Source organism: Prunus mume, linkage group LG3 (assembly GCF_029339155.1).
Source record: "Prunus mume cultivar Tortuosa linkage group LG3, ASM2933915v1, whole genome shotgun sequence".
In the NCBI taxonomy this organism is placed as follows: Eukaryota; Viridiplantae; Streptophyta; class Magnoliopsida; order Rosales; family Rosaceae; genus Prunus; species Prunus mume.
The window spans coordinates 14,693,605-14,706,289 of record NC_142700.1 but is presented as its reverse complement, the minus strand read 5'-3'; positions in this window follow the sequence as shown (position 1 = coordinate 14,706,289).

Sequence of the window (12,685 nt, the reverse complement as noted above, 5' to 3'; positions counted from 1 at the left end):
TAGGTGAATAGAGTAAACCATGAGTAAGTGTGCCATTGAGATAACGAAGAATGCGCTTAACAGTGAGCCAACGAACAGTAGTGGGTTGGTGTATAAACTGACAAACTTGATTAACAACAACGGAAATGTTCGGGCGAGTAAGGGTTAAGTACTGAAGAGCACCAACAATACTACGGTACTCAGTAAGATCAAAGAGAGGATCGTCATCAAAGAGGCTAAGACAACGGCCACAAGTTTGGCTTTGTGCATGTTAGCATGCTTGAGGAGATCCACAACATATTTGGTCTGAGTAAGAGATAGACTGAATGAAGTACGAGCAAGTTCCATGCCTAAAAAATAATGAGCAGGCCCAAGATCCTTCAGAGAAAATTAGAAATAAGTGTGGCGATGCCAGCGGGATCGAAGCCAATGACAAGAATATCATCGATGTGAATCAACAAATAGATGTGAACAAACCATGAATGTAGATGAATAGGGAAGAATAAGACTTAGAGGCAGTGAATCCCAACTGAACAAGATGAGAAGAGAACACTATAACCAAGCGCGAGGAGCCTGCTTGAGACCGTAAAGAGAGCAATGTAAACAACATACATGATTAGGATAGGCAGGATTCACAAACCCAACGGGCTAGCGCATATAAACCTCTTCATCTAGGTAACAATGCAAAAAGGCATCTTTAAACATCCAATTGATGAACGATCCAACCAAACTGCATAGAAAGAGCCAAGATAAGACGAATAGTAGAATGATTAACAACCGGACTAAAAGTTTCACCACAGTCTAGGCCCAGCTGTTGATGAAAACCATTGGCCACTAAACAAGGCTTGCAATGCTAAATAGAGCCATCAGAATTCCTCTTGACACGAAAAACCCACTTGTTCAGCAGCACATTCATAGTGGGAGTATGAGGGACCAAATTCCAAGTCTCGGCATAAAGAAAAGCATTAAATTCATCTGCCATATCAAGATGCCATTCCTGATGCTTATTAGCCTGTGAAAAAGAGGTAGGCTCAAAAGTACCATTAGTAGAAGATAAAACCAACGCATGATTAGCATATTTAGGATTGGGTTTACGGATACCGGTTTGAGCATGAGTAACCATCGAATGAGCATGGGAGTCACTTACCAGAGACGTATCAAAAATAAGAGAAGAAGATGTACCATATGAAACATGACCAGGAGGCAGGAAGAAAATTTTGTGGTTGGGGTTCCTAGTGTAGGTCTGAGAGAATCGAGAAGCTGAAGGCACATGGTGACTAACCAGCGGGTGAGAAAGGCATGAGGGATCAGTGGGCACGGCAGGGGAGGTGGGCGCAAGAGCAGTGCGGCATGGGTGATGACATAGATGAACTGGACGGGGCTGGAAGCATGAGTTCTTTGTGGAGACAAGAAGGTCAGTGTTGGAGAAGAGGACTAGGCAGAGGCTGCGACGCTGGAAGGCGTAAGCTGCAGGAAGACAAACTTGGGCCACAGAAGATGATAGGCAGCTCCAACAACGAAGAATGGTCTAGAGCAAAAGCAAGGGCAGCATGGGCCTTGTTAAACAGAAAATAAAATTCATCAAATAAGACATGACACGATAAATAAATAAAACACGATTAGAAACAAGATCCAATCATCGATAACCCTTATGGTTCAAAGAATAACCAAGAAACACACATTTGGAAGACCGAAATTGTAATTTATTATTATTATTATATGGCCGTAAATAAGGAAAACATGCGCACTCAAAAGTTTTTAAAAAAGAATAATCAGGTTCTTTGTGAAACAACAATTCATAGGGTGATTTGTGCTAAAGCAACTTAGAAGGAAGACAGTTAATTAAATAAACAACGGTGTGCATGGCCTTGGCCAATAGGAAGGACGCATAGAGGCATGGGCTAAAAGAGTGAGCCTGGTGTTAACAATGTGACGATGCTTACGTTCGGCTAAATCATTTTGCTCAGAATAATGTGGACAAGAAAGACGATGATGAATGCCATGATGAGAATAAAAAAATCCTTAAATTGATGATTAGTGTATTTCCCACCCCCATCGGATTGAAATGCCTTAATCGTAATGGAAAACATATATTTTTAACCAAAGCCTTAAATTTAACAAAGTGAGAGAAAACTTCTGATTTCAATTTCATTGGAAAAATCCAAGAATAACGAGAAAAATCATCAACAGATAAAACATAATAATTAAAACCATAAATATATTTATTTGAAGAATTCCATACATCAGAGTGAATAAGTTTTAGTGGAGAATAAGAGACAGAAAAAGAAGGACTAAAGGGTAATTTAACACTTTTACCCAACGGATATAAGTGACAAAAAGAACTAGACCGAGAGCCAAAAGATGACAATTTATTATGAGATAACAAAAATTGCAAAGTAGACGAAGTAAGATGACCAAGGCGAAAGTGCCACACGGAGCGGTCAACATGGACTCCTAGCAAAGCAACATGATCATGCAAAACTTGAAAAGACTCATTCGGTGTAAACAAAAAGGGATATAGGTCATTGCTATTGTTGCATGAGAAAAGCGTCCTCCCCGTCACCAAATCTTGGATAAAATAACAATCGGGAAAAAAAATAAAGAAACAATGGTTGTCAGTAGCAAATTTATGAACAGATAAGAGAGGAAGAAAGGCATCGGGACAATGAAGAGCATCATTAAGATGAAAGGAAAAATTAAGGTGAGAGAAACGAGAGTGACCAATATTTTTAATTGGCAAACCTGTTCCACCAAGTACACCTCCAACATTACCAGAACCATGATACTCTCTAGTAAGGGATAAGTGGCTCCAGTCGTTGGTAATATGAGTGTTCGCACTAGTATCAGTGACCCACTGTTGATGGCCACCATGCGAAGGATATTAGTTGTCACGCCTTGAAGACAAGATGGAGGAGGAGGCACATAAGATGTCTTGCAGGGACAGACAGCTACGATGTGGCCAAAACCATGACAATTGAAACATTGAAAAGGCCCACGGGCAGAAGGAGGCCGAAAAGAGGAAGCAATAGAGCCAAAATGAGGTAGGCAAAGAACACCCGGCCAAAAGTGCTACCAAAATGTTGTGGATGTGAGGCAGGATGAGAGGCGTCATAGGAAACTCCAAGGGAATAGGGACCAGAAGAAAAACCAGGTCTTGAGGGAGAGAATAAGCTGCGACGATCAAGACCACAACCAGCAAACCCACCTGATGGCCAAAACCGCAGCCGCCACGGCCACTGCAACCACCACAGAAAGCTATCAAAGTCGTCACACCAGAAAAGATGACCAAAAAAGAAGAGGATTGTAGGTGACATTCCGCAGACAAGAGGAGCGCCTCAAGATCAAGCATACTGATGGGTTTCTCACGAGCTTGAGCAGAGGCAATAGTATTTTCATAAAGAGGACCAACGTTGTTCATAATGACAGCAAAGAGATCCGAGTCAGCAACTAAAGCTCTAGCTAGAGCCAAGTTATCGACAATCGAGTTAATACGATCAAGGAAATCAGTGATGGAAGAGTCACCATGGGTTATGCGTAGCAAGTCACTATGAAGTTGAAGAAGAAGATTCTGATTCGGAGAAGCAAAACGATTTTCAAGAGCCACCCAAGTGTCATGGCAGTAGTCTTGGAAGCTACGGTGGTGAGAACTTTATGGTGAAGAGAACCGTTGATGAGAGAGAGAATAAGCTGATCTTTCTGGACCCAATCATCATACTCTAGGTTGGGGATGAGAGATCGAGAAGCAAATTCATTGGCCTTAGCCTTTGGGTGAGGATGGTCGGAGAATGACATAGAGAAGTGCCGTCAACAAAGCCGAGCAAGCGGTGGCTGCAAAGGACATGAACAATTTGAGCAAGCCACGTCGGATAATTATCACGCTCAAGATGAATGGAGACAACATGATGAATTCTAGGAAAATCAATAGAGGAGGAAGAAGCCATGGGTGGCCCAAAAAAAAAAGGAACAAGAAGATTGAGGATCGAGGATTATGAGACTTAGGCTCTTGATACCATGAAAGGTTTTGAATATTCTCGATTATTTTCATTGAATAATTGTGTGATAATTATATACAATGCTTTGCTTTGTGTCTACACAAAGGATTTCCTATTTTAGGCAGGAATCAAGTCTTTGAGAGACAAGGAATATATACAGCAAATCTATGAAATAATTACAAATAAAACAGGAAACTAAATCACGTCTCATTATTTGGTACTTGATGAATTAATGGGGTTTGCAAATTCATTTTCGTCTATGGGTCCAATTAGGGGCATGTAGTCAAACATTTAAAAGAGAGGTGTTGTTGATTATTGACAAAAGAAACAACTTGCTAAGTAAACTAGCCGTCATGGTGCAACATCTCACGTCGACTAACGGAGAGGGGGTGATGTGCCTTATATGTACATGCTCACCTTCATCTAGCACGAGGCCTTTTGAGAGCTCACTGGCTTCGGAGTCATGGGAACTCTGAAGTTAAGCGAGTTTAGGCTAGAGCAATCCCAGGATAGGTGACCCACTGGAAATTTGTTCGTGAGTTCCCAGAAACAAAACCGTGAGGGCAAAGAAGGGGGTCCAAAGTAGACAATATCATGCTACGGTGGAGCTGATCCTGGGATGTGACAATTTGGTATAGAGCCACTCTGTCGTGTGGTGCGAGTGTACCGACGAGGACGTCGGGCCCCTAAGGGGAGTGGATTGTAACATCCCACACCGACCAACGGAGAAAGGGTGATGTGGCTTATACGTATATGCCCACCTTCATCTAGCACGAGGCCTTTTGAGAGCTCACTGGCTTCAGAGTCATGGGAACTCCAAAATTAAGCAGGTTGAGGCTAAAGCAATCCCACGATGGGTTACCCACTAGGAAGTTGCTTGCTAGCTTTGAGATCCCATTGGATTTTTTTTATTTTTTTTTTATAGCATCTTTCTTATAGAGATTGGCGATAACATACTAAGCTTACACACATTATACCGATGCTAGGACTCGAACCCATAACTTTTCCTCGGGTTCAATTGCTCCAAGCCATTTGATTTCAGTTTAGAATCTTGGTGCAAATAAAGGACACCTCTCTCTCAATTCCTATAATAATGTTGAAGATTTGGGATGGGAGAAGCGCTTCAACGTTATTATGGGAAATTGGTAATTGCGAGAGGCCTTGTAAATCATATTGCAAGAGATCTCGAAAGGATCTTTTTCTTTTTCTTTTTTCTTTTTTGGCTGGAAATCTTTTACTGTCTTTTAAATCTATATCTATATGCAAGAAGGGTTTAAGCTCCAGTAAGCAAAACCTAAATAACTAGATGCTTAAGGCTCAAGAGGATCAAACTGATGATGAAAAGCTCCAAGCTTTTTGTTGGGCATGTATTCGTAGATTAACTTCCTTTCATCTCCATGAATACAATAGCCCAAAAGCAAACGAAATTCTGGCAATCAAAACTACTTCATTTTTTAAGCGAAATTCTAAAATGAGGCCTCCATATATGGACCTTAGAAGTGGACCACAAATCTCTCAAAAGGTGTATTTGATAGTGAAAGAATTTAACAAGATCAAAGTAATCCAATAGCTAAAACTAGGTCCCCACTTGAAGTCCATGTATATGAACCTTATTATAGAACGACTCCATTCTTGAAATCTTCTAGACCATTTCCTGGTTAATAGATTGATAGTCGACCCTTATGCAACACCCAAAGCCCAATTCATCCAACTTAGGCCTGCTTTAAACAAATCTCAGCCCAAATTTGTTTCGCGTGTATATATATAGCAATACAAGAGATAGCCTAAACTACATGAGATAGGAAAATTTCTCATACACACGCTATCAAAGTGCCATAGAAGTACCTAAGACCAGTGATCTGCAAATTAATACTCTTTACCACGGTATTTGCATATGTGTATTGTACTGGCAAGTATGATAGAGAAATTGATTGTTGGTAACATGAATTGACAAGATCAAGGTAATCCAGTAGCTAAAACTAGGTCCCCACTTGAAGTCCATGTATATGAACCTTATTATAGAACGACTCCGTTCTTGAAATCTTCTAGACCATTTCCTGGTTAATGAATTGATAGTCGACCCTTATGCAACACCCAAAGCCCAATTCATCCAACTTGGGCCTGCTGTAAACAATTCTCAGCCTAAATTTGTTTTGCGTGTATATATATATATTAATACAAGAGATAGCCTAAACTACATGAGATAGAGAAATTTCTCACACACACGCTATCAAAATGCCATAGAAGTACCTAAGATCAGTGATCTGCAAATTAATACTCTTTTCCACGTTGTTTTGCGCATGTGTATTGTACTGGCAAGTATGATAGAGAAATTGATTGTTGGTAACATGAATTGAAAATTCACTATTGTCCTTTGAAGAATGGCAATAATTGAAAGAATGCATTGAAAACTTGGAATGTCAGTCATGCCATTGAGATTTTTTATTTGGGTGTAAAACCACTCTCCCTAGTACCCAGCAGATTTTGAAATGTTCATTTTGCCCCTTGAAACAAAAACCAATATGATATAGAATTTTGATAGGTTTTTTTAAGTTGAAATTTTTTTAGCTTTCTAAACTACCATAATCTATGGAGCAGGGAATTCGAATTTGGGTGCAAGTGATGTAGAACATATGGTAGAAGCAATCAAAGAGGAACTGGAGACGCGTGCGCAAGGGTTAATCGGGCAAACTGCAAATTTGGGCTTCGAGCACAGAATCAAGCCCATGATCCGTCAATTCGAAGAGAATGGCGTCACGAGTAAAACTCATCACTCCGCCATGACGTATGGGCTTTTTTGGACATCAAGAGTTACATGCTCTAAGCTAAGGTTTTAGCCAATTTATTACCACACTATGTCAGCAAAAGTGCACACTCATTGTCATAGTCAACTGGCTTAACTCACATCTTGCTTATGTATTAATTTAGCTTTAGTATTTTACCATACACAATAAACCATATATGAGTATATTCAATTAGAGCATTCACAATGGGCTTCCAAAACCACCTCCTTAGACAAATTTTAGGGAGAATTTGGAAAAATACAACTCCAACCATGCTCCCTATTCACCTCCTAAACTAGGGAGACCTCTAGGAGCTCCTAAATCTGAGGAGAGAGAAAGGACTCTTAGTGACTCCCTATAATTTAATGATGCTTTATTTATTGAGTATTTCAAACTTTTAATTAATGTTAATTATTTTTTATATTATTTTTTAATAGAGATGGACCAATTAAAAAAGAGTTATAGCATTTATGACTCTCTAAACTAGAGAGCATGATTAGAGTTTAAATTTTATAAAGAGCTCCTAAATTACCTTTATATGTTTTTAGCTAAAATTTAACTAAAAAATAGAGAGCATGATTGTAGATGCTCTTATATTTGTAAATTGTAATTCATGGCTTGAAATACAAGGTTAACAGGAATCAGGAGCGCCAAAACGCAATGAGTAATCTGAAATATATGTTGTGGCTGTAATCTAACAAGGAAGAAGGATAAGAAGGAAGCTGCACTGAAATTTCCCCTTTTGTTGGGACTGATGCAAGCAACCAAATCAATGTGAACGTTACCTCATCGACTCATCACCATCAAATTTAGCTTTGAAATATTTTAACAACAAAGATTTAGTTTAAAACAAAAGTGCAACATCAGCATGGTGCAATTATAATTTATATGTGATGCAAACAAGCTGGAGAAGAGAAGGGCTGCCTATACTTCTGAATGCACTTGCTAATCTAGTTGGACGTATTTCAGATGTCACTATGCCAAAATTGACATTTAGCAATGGATAATATCCGTTGTCTATATACCCATTCTACCATGGTATTGGTGATCGATGCATATTACTATGTAATAGGCATGGGACATTATCCGTTGTCTTTATACATTTACGAATAAGTTCTTTTAAATACACCGATGTTTATGGTCCTACCGTGTAAACGTAAGTGCTGATTTTCTTGGGTTTTAACTTTATATTTATGTATATTATTATATATAAAGTAAAAGAAAGAGAATGATGAAACATTCAAAATACTAGAAAATGTTCTTGGTTAGTCCAAACATTAAGAATTGAAATTATTAATTAAATTAGGATAATATGGTAAATTCACATTTTTTTAATATTAAAAAAATAAAATTACAAGAAAAGTCAAATAATAGATTCTATTTTTATGGAACACAACTACCCATTATCTTTTTGAATTCTAAAATAAGTTTAAAATTTTTATAAAAAAGCCTCTCATAGGCAGGGAAGGACAGTACTATATATTTAATATTTTATACATATTTCAATGGTTAAAAAAAGCCTCTCGCACACATGATATAAGCGTGATTGTAGGACAGTACTATATATTTTATACATATTCCAATTGTTAACTGTGGTTTTTATTTTTTATTTTTTGGTACTGTTTATGGTCATATATTGCTTTTTTTTTTTTAATACATTATGTGTTAGTGTATTTTATCTGTTATATTGAATTTACTAATGTCTCATGGTTAGACTACCAAATATGACCAACATGTAACCACCGATAAAGAAAATTGAATCACTAATGTAACGTTGTTAGACTGCTGATTACAATATGACGATGCCTTTGTGTGAGAATATGTATACCAAATAGAAGAAGAAAAAGAAGAAGGGATAAGGGAAGGTTTTTGGTTTTCGATTATGATTTCTGCAGGAAGTTGTAAACTCTCAAGGATGGAAGTATCCTTTCATGATATGTTGTCCTACTTATCAATAAGTTTTGTCCTGTACATGATAAGTCCATGGTTTTCGCCTTATTATACCTTTTGGTTATGTGTATGTGCACCTCTCTATAAACACACATTGTATAAACCCAACATTATCATGATCATCATATTCCACCAAACAAGTGAGTCCTTTGTACTGAAAAAACAACATATATAGCTCGATGAAACCATATCCTAGGCTCATGAAATGGTAATGATGTTATTTACTCATATTATAATACGTGAATTAGTAAAATCACATGGCAATGTGACTGTTACACTTAAAAAATTTCAATCCATTCTCGTGTAGTAAGTTTGTTAAAACTCAAAAACTAAAAATAGACAACAAAAAAAAATAAAACACAATTGTGTTTATCCGTAAGTTATTTGTCATTTAGTCAAGAAAACAAAGCATGATTTTTAGTATGGCTAATCTGTAATTTCCTCTCTCCTTAAAGTTTGTAACTTTATAGACCCGCACCAATATGCCTAAGATCCCCGAGATCCCATGCAGCTTCCAGGAAGGAGAAGCTCATCACAGAACCAAAGAAAAAGAAAGAAGAAGTTGCCTACAGTTAACAGGAGCTACCAAGAAAGTCACACAAAATAATTAAATTCATTATTTTCCTCATATATTTCTACCTCACTCACTCATCAATAAATAGCCCCCCCTCCGGCCTCCATATCCTCCACCCCCATCTCTCAACAACTTCATACAAATTAGTTTGGAATATTTAAATTAGCCAAACCATGATATCGTTAGATCATCACCACATGAGCGCAGTTGAATTTGTGGACTATTTTCCGTCCATGATCGCGAGGCTGGGAGAAGAAGGGTTTATTGGGGAGCTCTGCAATGGGTTTGTTTTGCTGATGGATGTGGAGAAGGGGCTCATCACCTTTGAGAGCTTGAAGAGGAACTGCGTTGTGCTGGGCTTGCATGACATGGGAGATGATGAGCTTGTGTGGATGTTGATGGAGGGTGATTTGGATGGAGATGGGGCCCTCAGTCAGATGGAGTTTTGCATCCTCATGTTTAGGTTAAGTCCAGGTTTGATGGATGGATCTAAGCAGCTGTGGAAGGAAAACTTTGATCAACCTCCTCATCATGTAAATGATCATCAAGTACATGTTGGAGGCTTCCAATGATCATGTCTCTTGTCATATCTTGTTTAATTAATAACTTTGATCCAGTTGTATCAATGCAATGTTCTTTGGTAATTCAATCAATTGGAAGATCCATCTTTATTTTCAACCATGTGATATGCGTATTTCAAGTACTTTTATGTCATGTAATTGATCAAACCCACTGTGTAAATCAAGAACGCAAATGGTTTAGGTATATAGCTTGGTGTTGTGATTGGTAGTTGTTTTCTCTTAAGTGCACTGGCAGATTCAGGTGTGTTGGAGAATGTGATTTTTGGAGAAACGTTCATGTGCTAATGTGTTTCTGATTTTTGGGGAATTTCTGTTTTTGGCGAAAGATCGGTGGGTCTCTATGTGCAGCGATGCTTACCTGTGTGGTGGTGGTGTATCCCCTCCTTTGTGGCCATTATGGTGCAGTCTCCGTCCCCTTTGCTGGTGACGGTGGCTTTGTGTTGTAATTTGGTTTGATTTTGTGATGGGGAAGATTATTATACTAGACTCTATTGGTTTTAGTCTAATCTTCCCTGTGTTTGTGGTAATTTGTTCATGTGATATGTGTATTTCAAGTACTTCTATGTCATGTAATTGATCAAACCCATATTTTATGTAAATCAAGTACGCAAATGGTAGACATTAATGCACTTGGTTTCTCAATTAGTTGACATGGTGAAGGGTTTAAGCTTTTAATCTTTCTGTTGTTTTGGTAAGATCTCTTGTGTGATGGTCTTTTGTGGGTTTAATAAAGACTTCGTTTAACCGATGTTATATTTTTAGTTCTATACACTGATACACAACATCTCAATGGAGATTAATTTTTCACCATTTGATGGCCTCATGCATTGAGAATATACATGAAAATCATTTTAACCATGAGAGAAAGCAACTTTCAAGAAAAGTTTTGTAATCTAATTAACTTTTCACATGATCTCGATCATTTCAATAATGGATCCACTGGAGCTTGAATCTCCCTCCACACAAGAAAAGTTTGAATCTCCCTCCACCATTAACCAAAAAGAAAAAAGCTAATGCAAAATCCCCTCCCCTTTTGAGTCCACATGTTCAAGCCAACTAGTTATAACTCTGCAAGACTCGTGTGATATTTTGTTTATAAAGTACTTGTAGGGAACTAGGGCTATGAGTTTCCTTCACTTTACCTCGACATGTCTTTTCTAATAGGAATATTGAAACCCACCTCACTATCTTTCTTTTTTTTAAATCAACGTAAGATGTGTTAACATGTTGAACTTATACACTATTAATTCATAACTCAAACTAATTTTCTGATAACGCTATTTTATTTATTTATTTATCTTTGAGAAACACTATTTTTTTTCTATGTTATCTGTGGGTGATAATTTTTTTAAGACAATGGAATTAAATTTTGGAACTCAAATTTGTTCGTAAAACATACAATTGTTGGATATCTGTATGGAGAACAGTAGCAAATGTTAATAAGCAACATGCGCAATTTACACCTTGATTGACGGCTTTGGAGAAAAATGACAAGAGTACTTTTTCTTGGGTTTAGATCAATGGACTTTGGCAGACTAGAAGCACTAAAAAGATTTGTGGATTTGCAAGTGGACGTGAGTTATTTATGAATTAAGGCCACCCACAAAAAGTTGAGGCGTTAAGTCCTTGGTTTTACAGTACTGCAGTCAGTGGGTTTTTGGCTTAAATACAAATAAATAAATAATATAAAATTATGTTATGCCTTTCAATCTGCTTCAAGGTAGGGTTCCAAATTGCCCAACATGAAACAAACATACAAAATAATTGGATATTAATTACATATTACTATTTAGTTAAATAACATCTTTTTTTACCGATTAAGAAGGGGGTTTATATAAATATTTATTAAGTGTCTAGGGTTTTGAACTTCTGCCCATGTAAATAGAGATTAAAAGAGTTCAACCAACTGAGTTATACCCTACTGCCAACTATAGGTAACGCTTTATCCATAAAGATCGTATAATTATAAATATACAGATATGCATGCAACTTCCGAGAAAGAGAAGAAAGAGCTCTCCGCGAAACCAATGTGGTTGCCAAAAACCCTCAATAAAAACAGCAAAAAAAACAAAGAACATTAAGAAGGTTGGAAGAAGCTCCCCGATAAAACATTGCATATAGCCTGGGACCTGGCCCTTTGGTCCCTTCCCTTTTGATTGTGTTGTTTGCAGCATGTAATTAATATGCATATCGTATAATGATTAATATGGTTGGCTCCTCAGCAATGCCAATATATATTGCCTTCCCGTTTCCTGGAAGTTCTCTCCCTCAATTTCGTCCACTCGCTTTTTGTCCAAATATCTTGTCTCTGTCTCTCTCTCACATACACATCTTCCGTATCTCATCTCACTCATCACTTTCTTCACTACCTTACAAGCTTTTTTTTTTTTGGTCAACACCTTACAAGCTGTGAATATGATATGATCAGCTACCTCTCATCTTTTTCACGTGCAAAATTCCTCTTACAATAAATAAATAATTTACATGTATACATAGGTGATGTCATGATGAGGTTATTGTTGTTGATATATTTCATTTGGTCATCGGATAAGTAGAGGTCATCATTTGGCCTGCGACCTATGGGTCGAAGTGGGTAGCTCGAGATTTAATGGGACAAAGCCCGTTCCGGCATGATTGTTAGGCCCGTTCGGCCCCGACTCGATTTAAAATTAATCCAAATTGATTTGGTGGTGTAATTCGATATCCCGATTATATTCTGAATCCATTAACGCGTTAAGTTAACGGAACCAATTTGGATCTTGCCTAATCCAATCTGATAATGATCCGATTCGATTTGATATAACATATATTTCAATTTATTTTATT